This window comes from Mesocricetus auratus, unplaced genomic scaffold, assembly GCF_017639785.1.
Source record: "Mesocricetus auratus isolate SY011 unplaced genomic scaffold, BCM_Maur_2.0 Super-Scaffold_100020, whole genome shotgun sequence".
Lineage (NCBI taxonomy): Eukaryota > Metazoa > Chordata > Mammalia > Rodentia > Cricetidae > Mesocricetus > Mesocricetus auratus.
The window spans coordinates 23,626,676-23,645,079 of record NW_024429201.1 but is presented as its reverse complement, the minus strand read 5'-3'; positions in this window follow the sequence as shown (position 1 = coordinate 23,645,079).

The following is an 18,404-nucleotide window of genomic DNA, read 5'->3' as shown; positions in this document are numbered from 1 at the left end:
TCTTATATTTCTCTACATCTCCAAGCACACATGTTGTACAGTGGTAGGGGTGTGGCCTCACACGTGAGAACCTAGACCCTGGAGTCAGACTCTGCAGTGTGAATTCACGCACTTAACTCCATCTAAGCGCTATCTGCGGCCCTTGCCTTTGTCTATATTTGTAAAATGGAAACAAAGCAGATCCTGCTTCTCTGGTCCGAGGGTTGGAACAAACAGGACCCATCGGCATGTACCGGCCATGTTGAAGGTATTCAGGAAATGTCAGCTTTAAATACATAGGTGCTTGCAAATGAAAGCGGATGGAATGGCTCTAACAGGAGGGGGCGTTAAGTAAGCAAGAGAAGGACTGCATTCTAGTTTCATTACTTGGCTGTGATAAAATACCCTGGGAAAAGACAATTTAGGGAACAAAGGGGTTTATTTCTACTTATAATCCCAGGTTGCAGTCCCTCTGTGGTGGGGAAGGCAGGAACTTCCAGTGGCTAGTTACATATCCAGGGTCAAGAGCAGAGAGGAGCGAGCACATACATGTTCATCCTCTTGCTGTGCTCGGTGCCATTCCTGCACTCTTACACAGTTCCATAATCATTACTGAGAGAACGGTGCCACCCACAATGGGCTGGGTCTTCCTATAGCAATCAACATAATTAAAATAATCCCACATAAATATGCTCACAGGTCAAGCCAATGTAGGTGATCCTTCAGCAAGACTAGCTTCCTAGGTGACTCTAGGTTGAGTCAAGTTGACAGGTAAAGCAACAGGCTGGGTAACCAGTATGATGGCACAGTGACTCTGTGACATTCTGACTGAGAAACAGGAAACACAGAGCTAGCATGCCACAGACTCCAGCAGACCCCCGATACTGTCACAGGCCCAGAACTGAGGCTAAGAGGAAGAAATGTGGTAAAGGAAAGGCACCACCCAAATACTATCAATCACTCAGATATGTTCATGTTTGTGGATATTTTATAATTGCAAATACTATTAGCTACTCAAATATAATTAATTCAACCAACAAATATTTACTGAACATCATTATATGCCAAGGAAGCCAGAAGTGTTTTTCTCAGAACCGAGAGACCAACAGCTAGGAGGTGGCCCTTCTGTTATGCTCAGCTAACGCATGCAGCACACGTCCTGGGGCCTTCTGGTCTGAAGTGATCTCCTCAGCCTTCCACACCCACACTAAGAAAAGCTGGTTAGAGCTAAAGTGATTGGAAATCGCCCTTTCCAAATATCTTTTGATGGCTCCCACTGCTGGAACTGTCTGTCTTTCCTGTATGCTCACACTCAAGCATTTCACTCCTCCAAACATTTCGACGGTACAGCCTTCCTTGGATGTCTATCTAGAAAATGTCTTCTTTAAAAGCAACGTCAAGTCAAGCATTCCATCCCTGGGGAAGCCCCAACTTCCCCAATCCCTGCTTACCAGTCGGCTACCCCTCTCCCAGTCATCACAGCCTATCTTAGTTTGCTTTCTGTTGCTGTGACCAAAAACAAACTGGGGAAGAAAAGGTTCACATGGCTTACTGTAGCTGATTCTGGTTTTACTCTTTGGAGGCCCACCACCCAGCTCCCAAACAAATATATGGAGACTTATTCTTACTTATGAATGCACAGCCTTAGCTTGGTTTGTCTCTAGCCAGCTTTTCTAACTTAAATTATTCCATTTCTCTTTATGTTTTGCCTCTGGACTTTTTACCTTTCTTTATGCTATATATCTTTCTTTCCTTCGTACTCCATGGCTGGCTATGTGGCTGGGTGGCTGTCCCCTGGCATCCTCTTCTCCTTCTTTTCTTGCTCCTCAATCATCTTTTTCCCCCCAGATTCCTCCTCCTATTTATTCTCTCTGCCTTCCAGCCCCACCTATTTCTCTCTCCTGCCTAGCTATTGGTCATTCAGCTCTTTATTAGACCAATTAGGTGTTTTAGGCAGGCAAAGTAACACAGCTTCACATAGTTAAACAAATGCAACACATCTTTGCATCATTAAGCAAATATTCCACAGCACAAGTGACTGTAACACATCTTAAACTAATATTCCACAACAGCTGAAGAGAAGTTAGGGTGGGAACCTGGAGGCAGGGACTGAACCAGAGCAATGAGGGAAGCTGCCTACTAACTTGCTCTCCAAGAAAAGGCCCTGCAGATATGTTCACCAGCCATCCTGATGGAAGCAGTCCCTTCATGAGGTTCCATCTTCCCAGACTATGTCTAAGTCTGTGTCGAGTTGACAAACACCAACCAGCACATAGTATATCCAGAAATACAGAAACTGCCTCCTGGGTTTAAACAGAGTGATTCACATGCAGGTGATGTTTTTCCAAGTTGTGAGAAAGCTGAGTCACCAGCAGGGGACAGCAAGGGAAACTAGGAATTAGCACCAGTAAGGATCTGGTGACATCCTGAGGCTGGAAGGACAACTGAAGGAAGCAACCAGAGTCCAGAAGCCATAGCCACACTGCCGAGCTGGACTTCAATGGCCTTCTGTAGTAGGAAGTGGAGTCTCAGGGTCCCACCCAGATGACCTTGATCTTGAGGACATCACAAAAGCCAAAGAAACAGGAGCACCCTCTTAACTCCTTTCTCTGCTGGTCTCTTCAGTGCCTAGAGCCTCTCTTTGGTAAAACAGCTGAAAGCTGGCAGACTCTGAACCTGAACGGGTTCCTAGAAGCCCACACTTAACCACACTCCACTCTCCACACTCCTCCACCCTGGCAATGGGGGAGCCAGGAAGAGTCGGGGAAGGCCGCCTCTCCCCTTCCCTCAAGCAGGGGGCCTCCTTCTGCTTCCTTAGTGCTGGTTCTATCTTTGTGAGAATGCTGATTCCACCAGCTGTGGCCTCTCTGTTTCCTACCCTGCTTTCTTCAGAGTGCACAGTTACAGAGTGGCAGTGAACAGCCTTACTCATCTTGGTACCTTCAGTAACTGGTATAATCCACAGTATGCAGTAGGTGCTCAACCATCCTTGGATAGAGAGGGAAAGTCCTACTGTCACCTTCAGAGTGCTCTGTGTGTGTGTGTGTGAGTGTGTGTGTGTGTGTGTGTGTGTGTATCACCAAGGACTCTATTGTTGAGCTATATCCCAACTCTATTTGTTAAAATTTGTTGTGTGAGTAAATAGAGGCATGCCTATGTCACAGAGGGTGAAGGACAAGCTTCCCTTCTACCTTATTTGAAGACAGGGCTGTTCAGTACGGCATAGGCCAGGCTTACTGGTGCATGTGTTTTCAGGGAGTCTCCTATCTTCAGCTCCCATCTCTCTATATGAGAGCTGACATTTCAGACCTGAGTTCTAACACATCCAGTTTTTTACACAGATCTTTGGGGTCCAGCTGATGCGGTTAGGGTTGTGCAGCGAGCTCTTTACCCACTCTGCTGGGGAGATCTTGTTAACTAAGCTAGAGTCATCTGGGAAAAGGGAGCCTCAATTCAGAAAATGCCTCCATCAGACTGGCCTGTAGGCAGGTCTATGGAGCATTTTCTTGATTAATGACTAATGTGGGAGGGCCTAACCTACTGCCAGCAGTACCTCCCCTGGGCAGGTGATCTTGGGTTGTGTAAGAAAGGAAAGTGAGCGAGCCAGTAAGCAGTGTTCCTCCATGGTTTCTGCTCTAATTCCTGCCGCCAGGTTCCTACCCTGAGTTCCCTTCATGACAGGCTATAAGCTGTAAGGTGAAATAAACCCTCCCCTCCCCATGGTGCTTTTGGGCATTGGCTTTATCACGACAAACGAAAGCAAACTAGAACACACACTGAGCCATCTCCCATCCCTTCTTCCCTTCCCCCATCTCCCTCCTTTGACTATCTGAACTGTGATTAGCATTGAAGAATGAACAAGAAGCATGGGGCCCCTTTACCTCCCGGTCTGCAAGCTGAGACCTTCTATTCAAATAATCCCAACAATAATTACAATAGTTATTATACTCATAGCACCATTACTTCTACCTTCTATAGTTACTTGAAAATGATCCATGGAAATTGCCTGAAATCTCAAAATATCTTCCCTCTACCACCCAAGATGCTTCGAGGCCACCTCTCCCTGCAGTTAATCAGTATGTGCTCAGGATAAACAAACTAATTTTAAAATCAGCTTAAGCAAAACATAATTAGGAAGATAAATTAGTTGCTCCCAAGATTGCATAATGAATGCCCAGACAAAAAAAGTCTTTTTATTATCTGCTTTTTTTATTAACTGTGTATCATTTTCTCTTCGATCATTGCAGCAGAAGGAAATATCACTGAACTCGACAACTGAAATTGACTGTCCCCGCAATGCTTACTGCACAATGAAAACTAGATTTTCCTTTAAAGATGTCCATGAGTACAAGTGGGTGGGGGCCACAGAGTATGTGTGGGAGTCAGAGGATGAACTCGGGTGTCAGTACTTGCCCTCCCCCTTGCCGAAGACAGAGTCCCTAGTTGTCACTATTGTACATCAAGCTGGCTAGCCTAAAACTCATGGATTCGCCTGTCTCTGTCCCCCAGTCGGAGGAGGAGTGCTGTGACTACAGATGCCTGCGGTTGCATCTGGCTTTACATGGTTCTAGGCATCCAAAAGAGGAAACTCACAATCTGAGCAGGTTCTTTTCCCACCAAGCCTTCTCCTCTGCCTGCAAAGAGGTTTTGTTCTTCTTTTCTAAATGCTGATTGCCTGTGTCTGTGCAGATAAACCTATGCCAAGGTAAGCACATGGAGGTCAGAGGACAGCGCTGTGGAGTTGCTTCTCTCTTTCCACCTTTGTATGGGTTCTGGGGATCGAACTCTGGCTATCAGGCTTGCATACCAAACACTTTAACCTCTGGGTTATCTCTCTGGCCCTGTTTTTGCTTTTCCTATGTTACACTTATAGCACCAGCTTAGTCATAAAGAAATGAGGTAATGAGAATCAGGTGACCAGTATTCTACTCTTGGTTCTGTTTATCGTGGGACAATCCTAGGCAAGTTGAGCAACCCTGTGGGAGACAAGGTTCTTCTCATATGAAGCAAAGATGCACCTGCCTTGGTGACACTAGCAGCAGACACAGGCTTGCTCTGTGGTTCAAATGCATTCCTTTAATCTTTACCGTGACCTCATGAATCATTTACTAGTATTGTTTGATATAAGGAAGCAGCCAGAGGGATTAACTTGCTCAAGAAGATATTATGAAAATTTGGTGTGATTTTGTACATGGAAATCAGGAAGCAATTGTCAGAAATGTAAAAGGAGCTAAGTTAGGGTTTATTTCTATTATTCTTCACATCCCCCAACAGTATTGATTCTTGCTCATAGAAATTACTCTTGATGCCCCCTGATTAGTAGGTCTGGACCCACATCCCTAACTGGACAGTCACTATACTCTGCATTTCAGTCTCTCCCTACACAAAATGCTAGGCCATTAGCAGCTGCCATTCAGTGGCCACAGGAGAGGACTCACCCGCAGCTACAGTCTGATGCTTTGCATAATGTTTCACTTTTCTGAAGTGCTGTCAGTGTTGAAAATTAACCCCCCCCTCTCTCACACACACACACACACACACACACACACACACAGCCTTTACTTTACATTGAGCAGCAACCGCCTCTGTTTACTTAGAGCAAATAACACACCAATTTGTTATATATTGGTCTGCAACTTCTAGATTCAGTGACCACCTAGATGTCTCCCGTATGCCAGAAAGAGACCATGATTGCCTGGCAACAGGATGAAGTTCAACACAGGAAGTATCCCCTGCAGGGCCCCATAGATTTCTATTGAATGCTGTTGTCACATAGTACTAAAAATCTTACAAGTCAGGAAAATCCTTTGTCCAAAGCAAACCAGGATGGCCTCCTTGTGTATGACATCACAAGATCACTGCTATGGTGACTGCTACAACCTGGGATAGTGTCAATGCCATGCTGCTCTCTGATGATTCTGCATCTCATTGCTGGGTCCGGGATTTGAGGATATAAAGCCAAGAACCTAGTATTATGAGTAGAGATTGGGTAAGTCCCACAGGGGCCATACATCTTGTCACTCGTAATGTGACCACTTCTTTTGATGGGGGTTGGTATGACTTGAGTAGGTCATTCAGCGTTTAAGTCCCTCTGCTCTGTGATTTAATAGTTGACTATGTATTTAGTGACTGTCTCCCATGTTCCAGGCAACATCCTAAGCACTGAGAATATAGAGATGGTTGGATGAGAAGAGAGCCCTGGCCCTCAGAGAACTCATGTCTAGGGGAGGATCAGAGAGCAACGTGTCAGTGTCAAACAGAGTCTGAGGATGTAGATCACTCGTAGAGAATTTGCTTGGCACATTCAAAACCATTGGTTCAATTCCTATGAAATAAAAAACAAGTTGGATAGAAATTCAGGTGGTGACAATGCTATAGGCCATTTGCCACATGAAGAAAACAGTTCACAGGGACACAGGGCCATGGGCAACTTGGGAGAGTGCCAAGGAGCACCAGAGATGGGACTCAGTTTTACCAAGGCCTCCAGTTGCCAACACTGTGAAATATACAACTTTGAGTTGTGTGAGTCAAGGGGTATATGTAACTATTTAATCATCTGATAATGCAATCTTTTTCCTCTGTGAGAAATAGCTTTATGGCTGCCATCCATGTCAATATCAAATCTTGTTCTTGCAGAGATAGATTGGAAATGTATCAAGTCAAACTCACCCAAACAATAGCACAAGGGTTGAGAAGGGAGAGAGGCCAAGCTCATTAGTAAATCTGACAATATTTTATTAAATGGAGCACGGCTGGCATAGGGCTTCAGATGCTAAAATCCAAAGCAGAAAACTAAGTCAGTACATTGATATATAAATAGACTGTGCAGTAAGTACCCCCACTCCTCCGAAAGCTATGGACTGTTTCAGAAAAGGAAATAACAGCATTATAACAAGCAAAATAAGACACATGATTACACAATGCCATTTATTCACTCATTCAGTCATTGCACAAATAGATACTGAGAGCCCACTGTGCACCAAGATTGTCACCCATAAATAATGAACTGATACTCATGAATTCTGGCATATTTATCTGTATGTTAAATAACTTTATTTGATTCTTCTTATTATAAAATCATAAATTTTGGTTGTTATTTTGTTTTTTTGCAGTGATGGAATGGAATGCAAGGTCTGTGTGTGTTAGTTACGTTAGGTGTTATGCCACTAAGCCACATCTAAGTTCTTATAATTTTAAAACATTAAATATCTAAGTGTAAAAAGTATTTTTAAAAAACTACCAGGCATGTGGTTCCTACCTATAATCCCAGCATGTGGGAGACAGAGCCTTTGGGATCAGGAGTTCAAGGTCATCTTCAGCTTCATAGTGAATCTGAGGCCAGCCTGGGTGCCACGATACCCTGTCCCAAAACGAAACAAAACAAAACAGGCAGACACCTTCCTTTAAGACGGAGTTTCTCAACCCAAGGTGCTACTGGCATTTGGCAGTAAGCAGTTGCCCTGGGACTGACCCGGCCTTCCATGCATGATGAGTTGTTCACCAGCATTCCTGGCCTCTACCCACCAAGTGAGCCCTTTGTACCTCCAGACTCTCTGCCATCAAAATTCCCAGCATTCAAACGGGCCTGATGTGCCCAGCAAATTACCTTATAAGTAACTATGTTTATGTTCATAGAAGAGTGCCACTGTCAACTTTGGGCAGAGACTCTTTCTTTGCAGTGGCAGCAGCGACTCGTGACTGGTTCAAGCACTGAGAATGCCCATCCCTAAATGGAACATTCATACCACAGCATTCAAGGCTTACGAAACCCTGCAGAAGGAGTGGGAAGAATGTAAGAACTAGAGGAAACGGGGAGGGATGTGGAATGCTGACTTCCTGGCATGATGTGTGATGGCTTATCTTGGTTGTCAACAGGCTTGGATTGGAATCAACTAAAATACAAGCTGCTGGGCTCACCTGTAACAAATTATCTTTCTCTTTCTTCTTCCTGTCTTCCTTCCTTCCTGTTTTTCTTTCCCTGTCTTCCTTCCTGCCATCTTCCTTCCTTCCTGTCATCTTCCTTCCTTCCTTCCTCCTTTCGTTTCTTCCTTCCTTATGTTTTTACTTTCTTTCTCTCCTCCTCCTTCTCTTTCTTCTTCTTTATACCAGATTTTCTTGATCAGCTCATTGCTGTGAGAAAACCCAACCTAAACGTGGGCGACACTTTCTGGTGGCAGCCTAGATAAAAGGAGATGGAAAAAGGAAATTTTTCCTTTAGCTTGCTTCCAAATTCACTGAAAAATTCTTCTATCCTGTTGCTGTGGCATTCCTTCACTGATATTAGAAACAAGCACTCAGGGCTTCCAACACAGAGAGCAGCTGCTCTCCAGGACTCCTCCAGCCTTCAGCACTAGACTGAGACCTCTGAGACATCCAGATTTGTATTCTGAGCAACTACTGCATGCTCTAGTGTGAGACGGCCATTGTTGGACTGCCCAGACCACAACGAGTAAGCTAATCTAAAGAACCCCCTTTTAAAGTCTCCATGCATTCTGTCGGTTGCATTCTGTGAAGAGAACCCTGACTAGAGCAACATGACTACTGCACTCTGCAACTCATGGCAGCTGTGGTTACCCACACAAGACTGGGCCCATCAGCACCCTGTCATGCAAAGGGGAGGGACTCATAGGACTCCACGCCTTTCTGAGGATACTTACACACAGTTGATGGTTGATACAGGAGAGCCATTTTCCTCAGTTGTGTAGGCATAGATAAGACTCCTCCCGCTAGTCCTGTAACCAACCCTAAGGACACTCATGGGGTCACCAAAATTTTATTTTATTTTATTTATTACTCTGTGAGTGTGTGTGTGTGTGTGTGTGTGTGTGTGTGTGTGTGTGTGTGTGTGTGTAGCGCGCACACATGCAGTGCATGTGTCTATGCGGGCATGTTCATGCCACTCCACTCTTGCAAAGGTTAAGAGGACCGCTCTGGAGAGTCAGATCTCTCCTTCCACCAGGGATGGAACTCACTCACTGAGCCATCCTCAAAAAAGGCGTGAACATAGAAAGGGAGAGCTAGTTGGAAAGAAAAGAATTAGTGGGAGTCAGAAGTGAAGTGTACATGTGTGATTATGATAAAATACAATATGCATGGGTATGAAAATATCATAATGAATCTATTATGTATAATTAACATATACTAATAAAAATGGTTCTTTTAAATCCAGTATTCAAGAGATGAAGGAGAACAAAGTGGCCTTAAAAAAAAACAAATACCAACACCAAAAAAACCCCACCAGCCCCAGGACCTGTTTGCCCTCATGGCTTAGAGAGCCCCACGCCCCTGTTCTTCATCCCCAGCTTCAGGTTTCCAAGCCTTCCTCTGAGAAGCTGCATATGGCACAGAAACCTGTAACTGACCGAGGATAAGTGATGGTGGCTCTGCCCTACACGGGACAGCTGAGTGCCCCTCTCCAAGGTCAGGAACCATCCAGCAAGAGGGATGGAAAGAATGGGTCCGTGGACAGTTCGTCATGATGGGGAGAGCCCCTGAGGCGCCCACCCTCACTGAGGGGAAGGGACAGACGCCATTGTCAGTGGGTAGCCACTCCCACCCACGTGCAGACAAACAATTAATTAAACTCAGTGGGCCACACACAAAACAAAGGCGTGCACATGGAGGGGGCTATTGAGAAGGGCCCCGGTGGGCAGGGAAGCAGGAAAGAAAGGGGAGGTGAAAATTATTCACATGATATATAAATGCCCGAGACTGTTAAACAACTTCAAAATTGTAGTCCTCTCATTTCCCTGGGTGAAATCGACTGTAAGACAGCAAGGCACTTTTCTTTCTGTGTGGGGACTCCTAAGTGTGGACACGCGGTGGTGTGGCTCCTTTCCCCGGGGAGAGACAGGCCACCCACTCCAAGTCCTCACCGCTTCCCATGTGGATGAGGGAGGTGGCCCTCTGCAGAGAAAGGCCGGCCTGGGAATCTGGCCAGTAAGGGAGGACAGGCTTGGCTTCGCAGGGGATCAGTGGCCTCGGGCTTAGTGCTGCGTGCGTCATACTGTCATCCAGGCCATGCCCCAGACTTGCCCTCTCCCAATGAGCTTTGCTGACGACACTGGAGCAAAGCCTACACACACACTGGAGGGGGGGGGGCTTCTCTAAGTCACGCGGCTCAGTATCTCTCTCTCTCTCTCTCTCTCTCTCTCTCTCTCTCCTCTCTCTCCTCTCTCTCTCTCTCTCTCTCCTCTCTCTCTATCTCCTCTCTCTATCTCCTCTCTCTCTCTCTCTCTCTCTCTCTCTCTCTCTCTCTCTCTCTCTCTCTCTCTCTCTCTCTCTCTCTCTCTCTCTCTGTCTCTCTCTGTCTCTCTCTCTCTCTCTGTCTCTCTCTGTCTCTCTCTGTCTCTCTCTCTCTCTGTCTCTCTCTCTCTCTGTCTCTCTCTCTCTCTCTCTCTCTCTCTCTCTCTCTCTCTCTCTCTCTCCTTTTCTACCCGCGAGGCTCAGAATTGTATCCTGTCCCTGCTAAGGAGCAGGTAGAGGAGGCTGCCTGACCACTCCCTGCTGCCAGAACGTCACAAAGAACCCATTGTGCTCAACCTAATGCAAAGCACCTGGCTGGGGACGGTTATTCAGCACAAACACTATATTGGTAAAGAAGCAAATATTTTCAGTTGATAAAAACGCCTGCTGAACTCAGGCCTCGCTCGGGATTTGTAGGTCCCTGGAGACCCCGTCCTGCTTGGGGCAAAAAGAAAGCGTGGTCTGGTGTACCAGCACTTAGGCCAGCAGGTTGAGAAGCTTCTTGTCATCTGAGTTGAGGAGGGAAGGGTGAGAGGACCCAGGCTTGGAAAACCACTGAGGCCCCAGGGGGTCCAGCCCATGCTGTGCAAGAAACAACTCCCTTTGTATTGGACCCTTCACCTCTCACAGGTTCAAAACTTCACCTGCTAGCAGTTAAAGGAGGCACCGCTCTTTAGCTCCCCCTACTGGTTGACAACCTCAGTCTGCAAGATCAGTTTTTGACAGATTTCCCCTGATTTTCAACAGAAACTGGAAAACAGGATCTTTATGTGAAATCCTTTCCACGTTTAAATACAGATTTAAATCTTTTGGGGGGTGTTTGAGGCAGGGTTTCTCTGTGGCTTTGAAGGCTGTCCTGGAACTAGCTCTTGTAGACCAGGCTGGTCTCAAACTCACCCTGCCCCAAATCTTTACACCTTTAGACTACCTATATTTTAGATCACTGAGGACAGTGGTAGAGAGTAAGGTACCTAGAAATCCTAAGAAAGGTGTCAGGCCCACACCTTGAATGTTGTGTGACACTGGCTGCTTAGCTAAGCTGCCTGTGTCTTGCTTCCTCATGGATAAGATGGGCATGATAAAGCATGCTGGACACCCAGATGAGAGAATTGTGTGGCTTCATAACTGTAAGCTCGTATCTTTATGGGACACCTAGTCTGCTCTCCCAGGAATCTCTTGACAGTGTTGTTGACAATGGAGCATTCAATCAGTCTTTGAGTTCTTCCTGTGACAGGAAGCAAGTAGCCTTTTAGAGAATTCCAGTGACTGTAGTTGATAGCAAACCCCACATACCATTCTGCTGCTCATGCATCCAGTGATCAACAGATGCCCTTCCAGAATCCCCTGAGGGTTCCCTGCCTTCAGCAATTGAGTTATATCATACCTGTACCTTCTACTGGCTGGACTCCTCCATTGTCCCTTGTCCATAGATTCACCCCAACTTGTGACAAGTCCCACGGTGAACTGCTTTAGGGTGGGTATCTCTGAAACAATGACTTGGTGCATATAGTTTGGGGGAAGTAATTTTGGGGAAAAAAGTGAAAGGAGGGGAAGAGGGGAAAAAGCCAATGAATGGATGCATGCATTAGCTGCAGGTGAGCTGGATTCCTACATAGCTCCCATGCACACTGTTGATAGGAATGCGAAATTAGAAAACCATTTGCCACGTGTATTTATTTTTAAAGTTAGACATGCATTTACCATACAGTCACTGGAAACCTACTAGAGACTAAGAACACATCCACCTGGAGACTTACATGTATTTGTGGTGGCTGATTCATAACAGTCGGCACCTGGAAACAGCCCAAGCTGACACTGACAGATGGAGACACATGGTTTAGTAAAGCCACACAAGAGAACTCTCCACACAGTAGCTACTTGAACTGTGGGAAGTGAAGATTGTAATTTTAATGTTAGGCATTAAAGGCAATTCTACCCAAATGTTTCGACTGTTACATAATGTGATTTTTAGGTACCTGTGATAGTTTTGTCAACTTTGACACAAAGTAGAGTCACCTTGGAAGACAGTGTTAATAAGGAGATTGTCTAGGTCATGTCTATAATGGATTGTATCGATTGTGTTGGTTAATGGAATAGCCAGCCCATTGTGGGTGGCACCATCCCCTTGGTTTGGGTCCTTGTATAAGAGTGAAGAAGGTGAGATTAGCAGCATGGATGCATGCAGTTCATTCTCTCTCTGCTTTTGACTGTGGATATGAGTAGCTATTAATATTCCCAGCAACCACATGGTGGCTCACAACCATCTACAATTCAATCTGGTGCCCTCTTCTGGCATGTAGGCAGAACACTGTATATGTGATAAATAAATAAATCTTTTAAAAAAGAGTTTCTGCATTGTCCCCAAAATGATGGAATTTTTAGCTAGGTAAACCGTTTCTCTATTAAAGTTGATTAATCACAGCAACTGCAAACAAGACTAAAACCATAATAGATTTATCACTTTGTAGTTACTACTCATTTCTGGTCAGTTGGGTTCCTACTCTTCCCCAGATTCTCTTTCAGTCTGTTGACTCCTGGCCAGGCAAGCATGTGCACTTAGGCCCATCATGAAGAACCCCAGCTTCTGTGCCATATCCTTACTAATTGGGCCAAAGGCAACACCAACTGACCTAGGTGTCAAAGCATCTTTGCACAGTTCTGCCTTGAATTCCTTAAGTACTGGCCCACGGTTTGTTCCCTTCTCACCTGTATGTACACTTCACTCTTTGCTGAGGTCACCTCTGCCTTCAAATTCACGTGGCTTAGAACATTCATTTCCTGCGTGTTTTTGGTCTGAGGACCTCCCTTCATTGCTGTCTGACTGTGGGAGGCTGTCTTAAGTCCCTCACCGTGTAGTGCTCTCCAACATGGCAGCTTGCTCCTTCAAAACCAGTCAAGGAGAGCACCCTGGAGAGATGGGGCTGGGCCCTATGCAAGCATGCACACATGACCATTTATGTCCCATGCCAACTTGCCTCATAATAAGCCAGTCATGAGTCCCTTCCATGTGCAAGGGTGTGATGGTTTGAAAGAAAAAGGCCCCCATAAGGAGGGTCACTATCAGGAGGTGTGGCTTTGTTGGAGTTGGTGTGGCCTTGCTGCAGGAAGTGTGTCACAATGGAGGCAGGTTTTGAGGCCTCCTATGCTCAACCTATCCTTAGTGTGGTTCACAATTGCTACTGCTGCGTGCAGATCAAGATGTAGAATTCTCAGCTCCTCCAGCACCATTCTGCCTGCATGCTGCCATGCTTCCCACCATGACAATAATAGACTGAACTTCTGAAGGCACCCAAATGAAATGCTTTCCTCTGTAAGAGTTGCCATGGCCATGGTGTCTCTTCACAGCAATAGAACACTAAGACAGGGTGAAACCTGAGGATGAAGATACCACAGATTCCTCAGTGCCTGTCCATCACAACTCTCCCACCGGCCCCCAGTGGTCTGTATCACTACTGCATCCAGAATGCATTCACTCCCTCTTAAGGTACCCAACAACTTCATACCATACCAGCATCTTCTCGGAGTCCATAGCAGCAGTATCCAAAACCAGGTCCAGCTGTAGATGAGGCCCCTTGGCTGTACTTCTCAATCTGTAAAACCAAAGACAAGTCCTGTGATTCCTAACTCCATGGAGGAACAGCTCTAGTCAAATAGATATAGCAGTGCCCACTTAAAAACAAGTGCAGACAAAAAGAGTTACTAGCCATTGTGGTAGCACATGCCTCTAATACTAGCCCACAGAAGGCCAAGGCAAAGTCTAAGCCAGCCTGGCTTACACTGCAAGACCCTGTCTAAAAATAAAGGTAAATGTAAAAATAATGCCAGTCTTACAACCTGCAACCTAAAGGCTTCGTTCAGAATTCCGTGGTGGATTTTAAGGGTGTAATAATTTCAGTGAATTATCCCCCAGACCAGGCTGGCCACACGCACCCTCTGGGTATTTCTTTTTCAGGGAACCTGCTTCCTACTGGTACAGTTTTGAGATCTACCAGCTGCCTTGTCGTTGTGTGTCCTTTCCATCCATTTCAGTTTGCTGGTGCTTTTGCAGAAATGATGGCCTCAAATACCTTGTGGGTTCCCATGAATTTCCCTTTACATGAAAGCTTCATCCACAGCCCTTTTTGAGTTGAGTCCTTATCTATCTGGGTCCCTGTTGAGGGGTTGAAGGACGGCTCCATTGAGCTTCCAGATGACATCATCCCTAGACAGAGTCTGTGAACTCCATCCTCTGTGTCTTGGGGCTTGCATATGACTGACCTCTTGGCAGTTTTAGCAAAACTTGTATAACCTCCATTGGGGTTTCTCTGCACACACCCCCAGGCAAGAATTTATTTGAATTTCATGCTCCAACTTAATTTTTTTGAAGTTTTCATTTAAAAATATTATTAGGTTGTTTTCAGGCAGGGACTTTCCACATGGCCCTGGCAATCCCAGAACTCTTTTTGTAGACCAGGCTAGCCTCAAATTCACAGCGCTCTGCCTGCCTCTGTCTCCTGGATTAAAGGCATGTCCCCTCATGCATGTTATTTTTATCTTTCATTGTTTGTGTGTGGATCTCTGTATGTGAGTTAAGTACCCACTTGGAACAGATACCTGGGAAAGGCGTTGTGAGCCGAGGGAAGCAGATACCCGGACCCCAACTCTGATCCTCTGTAAAAGCAGTCTGTGCTCTTAACCATGGAGCCATTTCCAGGCCCCCAGAGAAAATTCTTAATTTTACAACTTTTTCCTCTGCAACGATGATTTTCAAGAATAATTGAACTCTGGTGCCTTTTATTGCTTGTCAGCCTCTCCTGCCACCCAAGCCCTTCAGCGTTTTGCTGCAAGCCCTGAGAAGAAACAAGGTGGCCCCTTCAGGGTTTTGTTTTGGAATCGTCTCAATTGCACAGCTAGATCCACTGCTTACTTCATGAGTGCAGGATTCTGATGCCTTGTGCACTTCTGCCTTTAGGACATCTATAGAATTTAAGAGTTTCAAATATAGTTGGATTTTAAAAGACTATATATAAATATACATATATTATATAGAATATTCTATATATCATATATTTAGTATAATTATATGTAATTATATATTATATGTGATAATATGTAATGTTACTATATATTATATATTGTCATGTATTACATATTGTATATATTATATACATGTTATGTATATAATGTATATAATGTATGTTATGTCATATGTAATATAATGCTATTATATCATGTATTATATCACATGTCATATATTATATATTCTTCTATATACATGCATATGCAGATGTATTATGCAAATATATGCCTGCATACATATTATTTATGTGTGTACATATGTAAATGCATGTATAAAGCAATGCTTAAATGTTTGGAAATTTTTGTATTTCCTAAATTCATAGGTTTTAATTCTTTTGTTGCTGTTATTTAAGAAGTGCTTGGATTCCTAGAAGAGTCCTGTTGTATATACAAATGCACATATAAATGGAGCATTAAATAAACGGTAAGTAGCTATTACTGCCCCTTATGTACGGGGCCTCTAGGAAGTTGATAAGTTTAATAAGATCTTTTCATTCTAGCAAGATTTAAGGGGAAGATAGGGCAAGTTACAGAACTGTGGAGATCAAACCAGGGTTAGTATCCATTGCGATTTCACGGAAGAGTGCCTTGTGGCCTAGCAATGCTGCTGTCCTGAGTCCCTCTAGTGGTTAAGACTGCAAGTCTCACCTCTCTGAGCGCCAAGAGAAAAAAGACTTTTGCTAAGCAGTCACTTTCCAAGAAGCCACATCTGAGCCAAGAATGGTGGTAAATTCCTCTACTCGGGAGAGGCTGAGGCAAGAAAATTAGAAGTCGAAAGCCAGTTTGGGCCTCTTGCTGAATTAATATCTCAAAAAAATTTATCTATTAACAAGATTTTAAAAAGTGCAGAAATTCTTTCTCCAGGGTTCTTTCAATATTTAATCTTTGCACAAATACTTCCTGTGCCACTAGACACCCCAATCCCTTTGACCATCTTTAATAATTACAATTGCTTCCTTCTCTGGTGACAGCCTGTCCCTGTAACCTGGGCTCCTTGCCTCCCCACTTTTCCCTGGGACTGCTGAGTACCATTCTAATCTCCTCTCTATCTGACAGGTTGGGAAAAATCTTTGCAAATGGCGTCTCCCTGGCCCCTTCACCTCTCAGGCAACACAGTCCCATTTGACCCAGTTTCTAGATTCTTCTCTCCATCTTGGTTCTTTTCTGGGTTGTCCATACTCCCTTGAATACATTCTGACTACCAACAACTGCCCCCACAATACCTGAGACTGTACCCGGTGTCACTGACCTGGGCAGCATTGTCAAAGTCCTGCTGAAGACTGAGACTGTTCATATGTGGATTGTTCACACTTACGTACACTTCATATGTGCTTTACTTTACTCTCTTTGTAACAAGCCTGGAAACACTTCGAGTTTTTGGACCCAGCTCATCAGATTACACATATAACAAGTAAACAACTCTAAGCAGATGAGCAGGTCTGCATGAACTTGGCGTGCAAACAGTCTGAGAGGTCAAAAAGAGTCCCAGGAAAGAGCTGCTCCTGGTGAGATGGCCTCTTGGGTACTAGGAATAGGTCTCTGATCTTTGGGTTGGCAGATGACCAGCCTAAATCCCTTCCTCTGCATTTTAAACTCATTTCCCGCAACACTGCCCTCTGTGGACAGAGAAAAAAAAAGACTCAGTGTCAATAATGTGGCATCCCTCCATAGTGCGAAGACTGATATTCAGTCTACGCACACCTCTCTCTTCTGAGCTAATGGAGACTTTTTCCCTGAAGGGCTGTATTTCAAAACCCTTCATCATTCACTTTGTCTCCCCTGGCTCCACTCCAGTCTCTCCATAACATCCTCCACTTATGGGCCCCAAGTCTGAGCACTATGCTTTAATGACCTATATTGCTTATAGATTAAAAGAGTTATCTCTGTGAAAATATTTCCTTTCTAACACAGCTCGCTGTAACTAAGATTTACATGCCTAAAGACTCCTTGGAGTATAACAGGTAGTGTTTAAAACTTTCTTCGTCCATCATCCAGTTTGATATTTGGTTATGTGTTCGCACAGAAGCCATGTTGTATCTGCTACTTGGTCTCCTAGCCCAGCCAGCAAAGGGAAGTTCATCCACAGGGGAATAATGGTATTGGCTGTGTTTGGAGAATAAGAATTTTCTTATCTTGGGAAGAAAATAAACTGTGGGTGGTGAGATTGCTCAGCGGGTAAAGGTGCTTGCCACCAAGCCTGACAACCTAAGTTCCATCCCAGAACTGACTCGTTATGTTGTCCTCTGACTCCTATACATGCTCTATGGTGTGTGCACAAACACACACGATAAATAAAAGGTAATTTTTAAGAAACAAACAAAAAGAAGGTAGACTATGTATGGATTGTTCTCAGCAGGGCAATTATTTTTTAATGACCTTTAATGTTTTTATTTCTTTCCTTTATGTGTATGGGTGTTATGCCTGCACATACATCTGTACATGATATGCATGCCTAATGCACTAGGAGGCCAGAAGTGAGCATCATGAGTGCAGGGAGGAAAACCCAGGTCCTCTGGCAAAACAGCCAGGACTCTTAATTACTGAACCATCTCTCCAGCCCCGGTAGTGGGATTCTTAACATGGTGTATTGTTGGGATTTTTCCCACATCTTTTTCTGGAATTCACCATCTTCTCTGGGTCTTTATCCTAATGTCTAACCTTTATATAATCTTACTGCTGTCCTTCATCTCTCTCAGGATGCTATCTCATTCAAATCTCCCTATAGACTCCCCTCCTATGCTTCAATCCATCTTAGAGCCCATCTCCCAATATCCAACGCTCCACCTCCTATTGAAACCAGCTTCAGGTGAGTGTTAGAACAGAGATATCTTCTGAGCCAATGTCTTATTGAGTTCATAGTGATGCTCTTGCTTTAAGAGCGCAGTTTAGTCATCCAAAAGGCTGTCATAGGCTAAGGAGATGGTTTGGTTGGTAAAGTGCTTACCTTGAAAGTATGAGAAACTGAGTTTGATCCTCAGACCTACATAAAAATGTCATGGTGTGAGCTTGTAATCCCAGGGCTGGGGAAGTGAAGGAGAATCCCTGAGGTCTCACATAACTGGTGATCGCCAAGCTGTTGGGAGACCCTGTCTCAAAAGAGGTGATGGCATTCCCGAAGATGA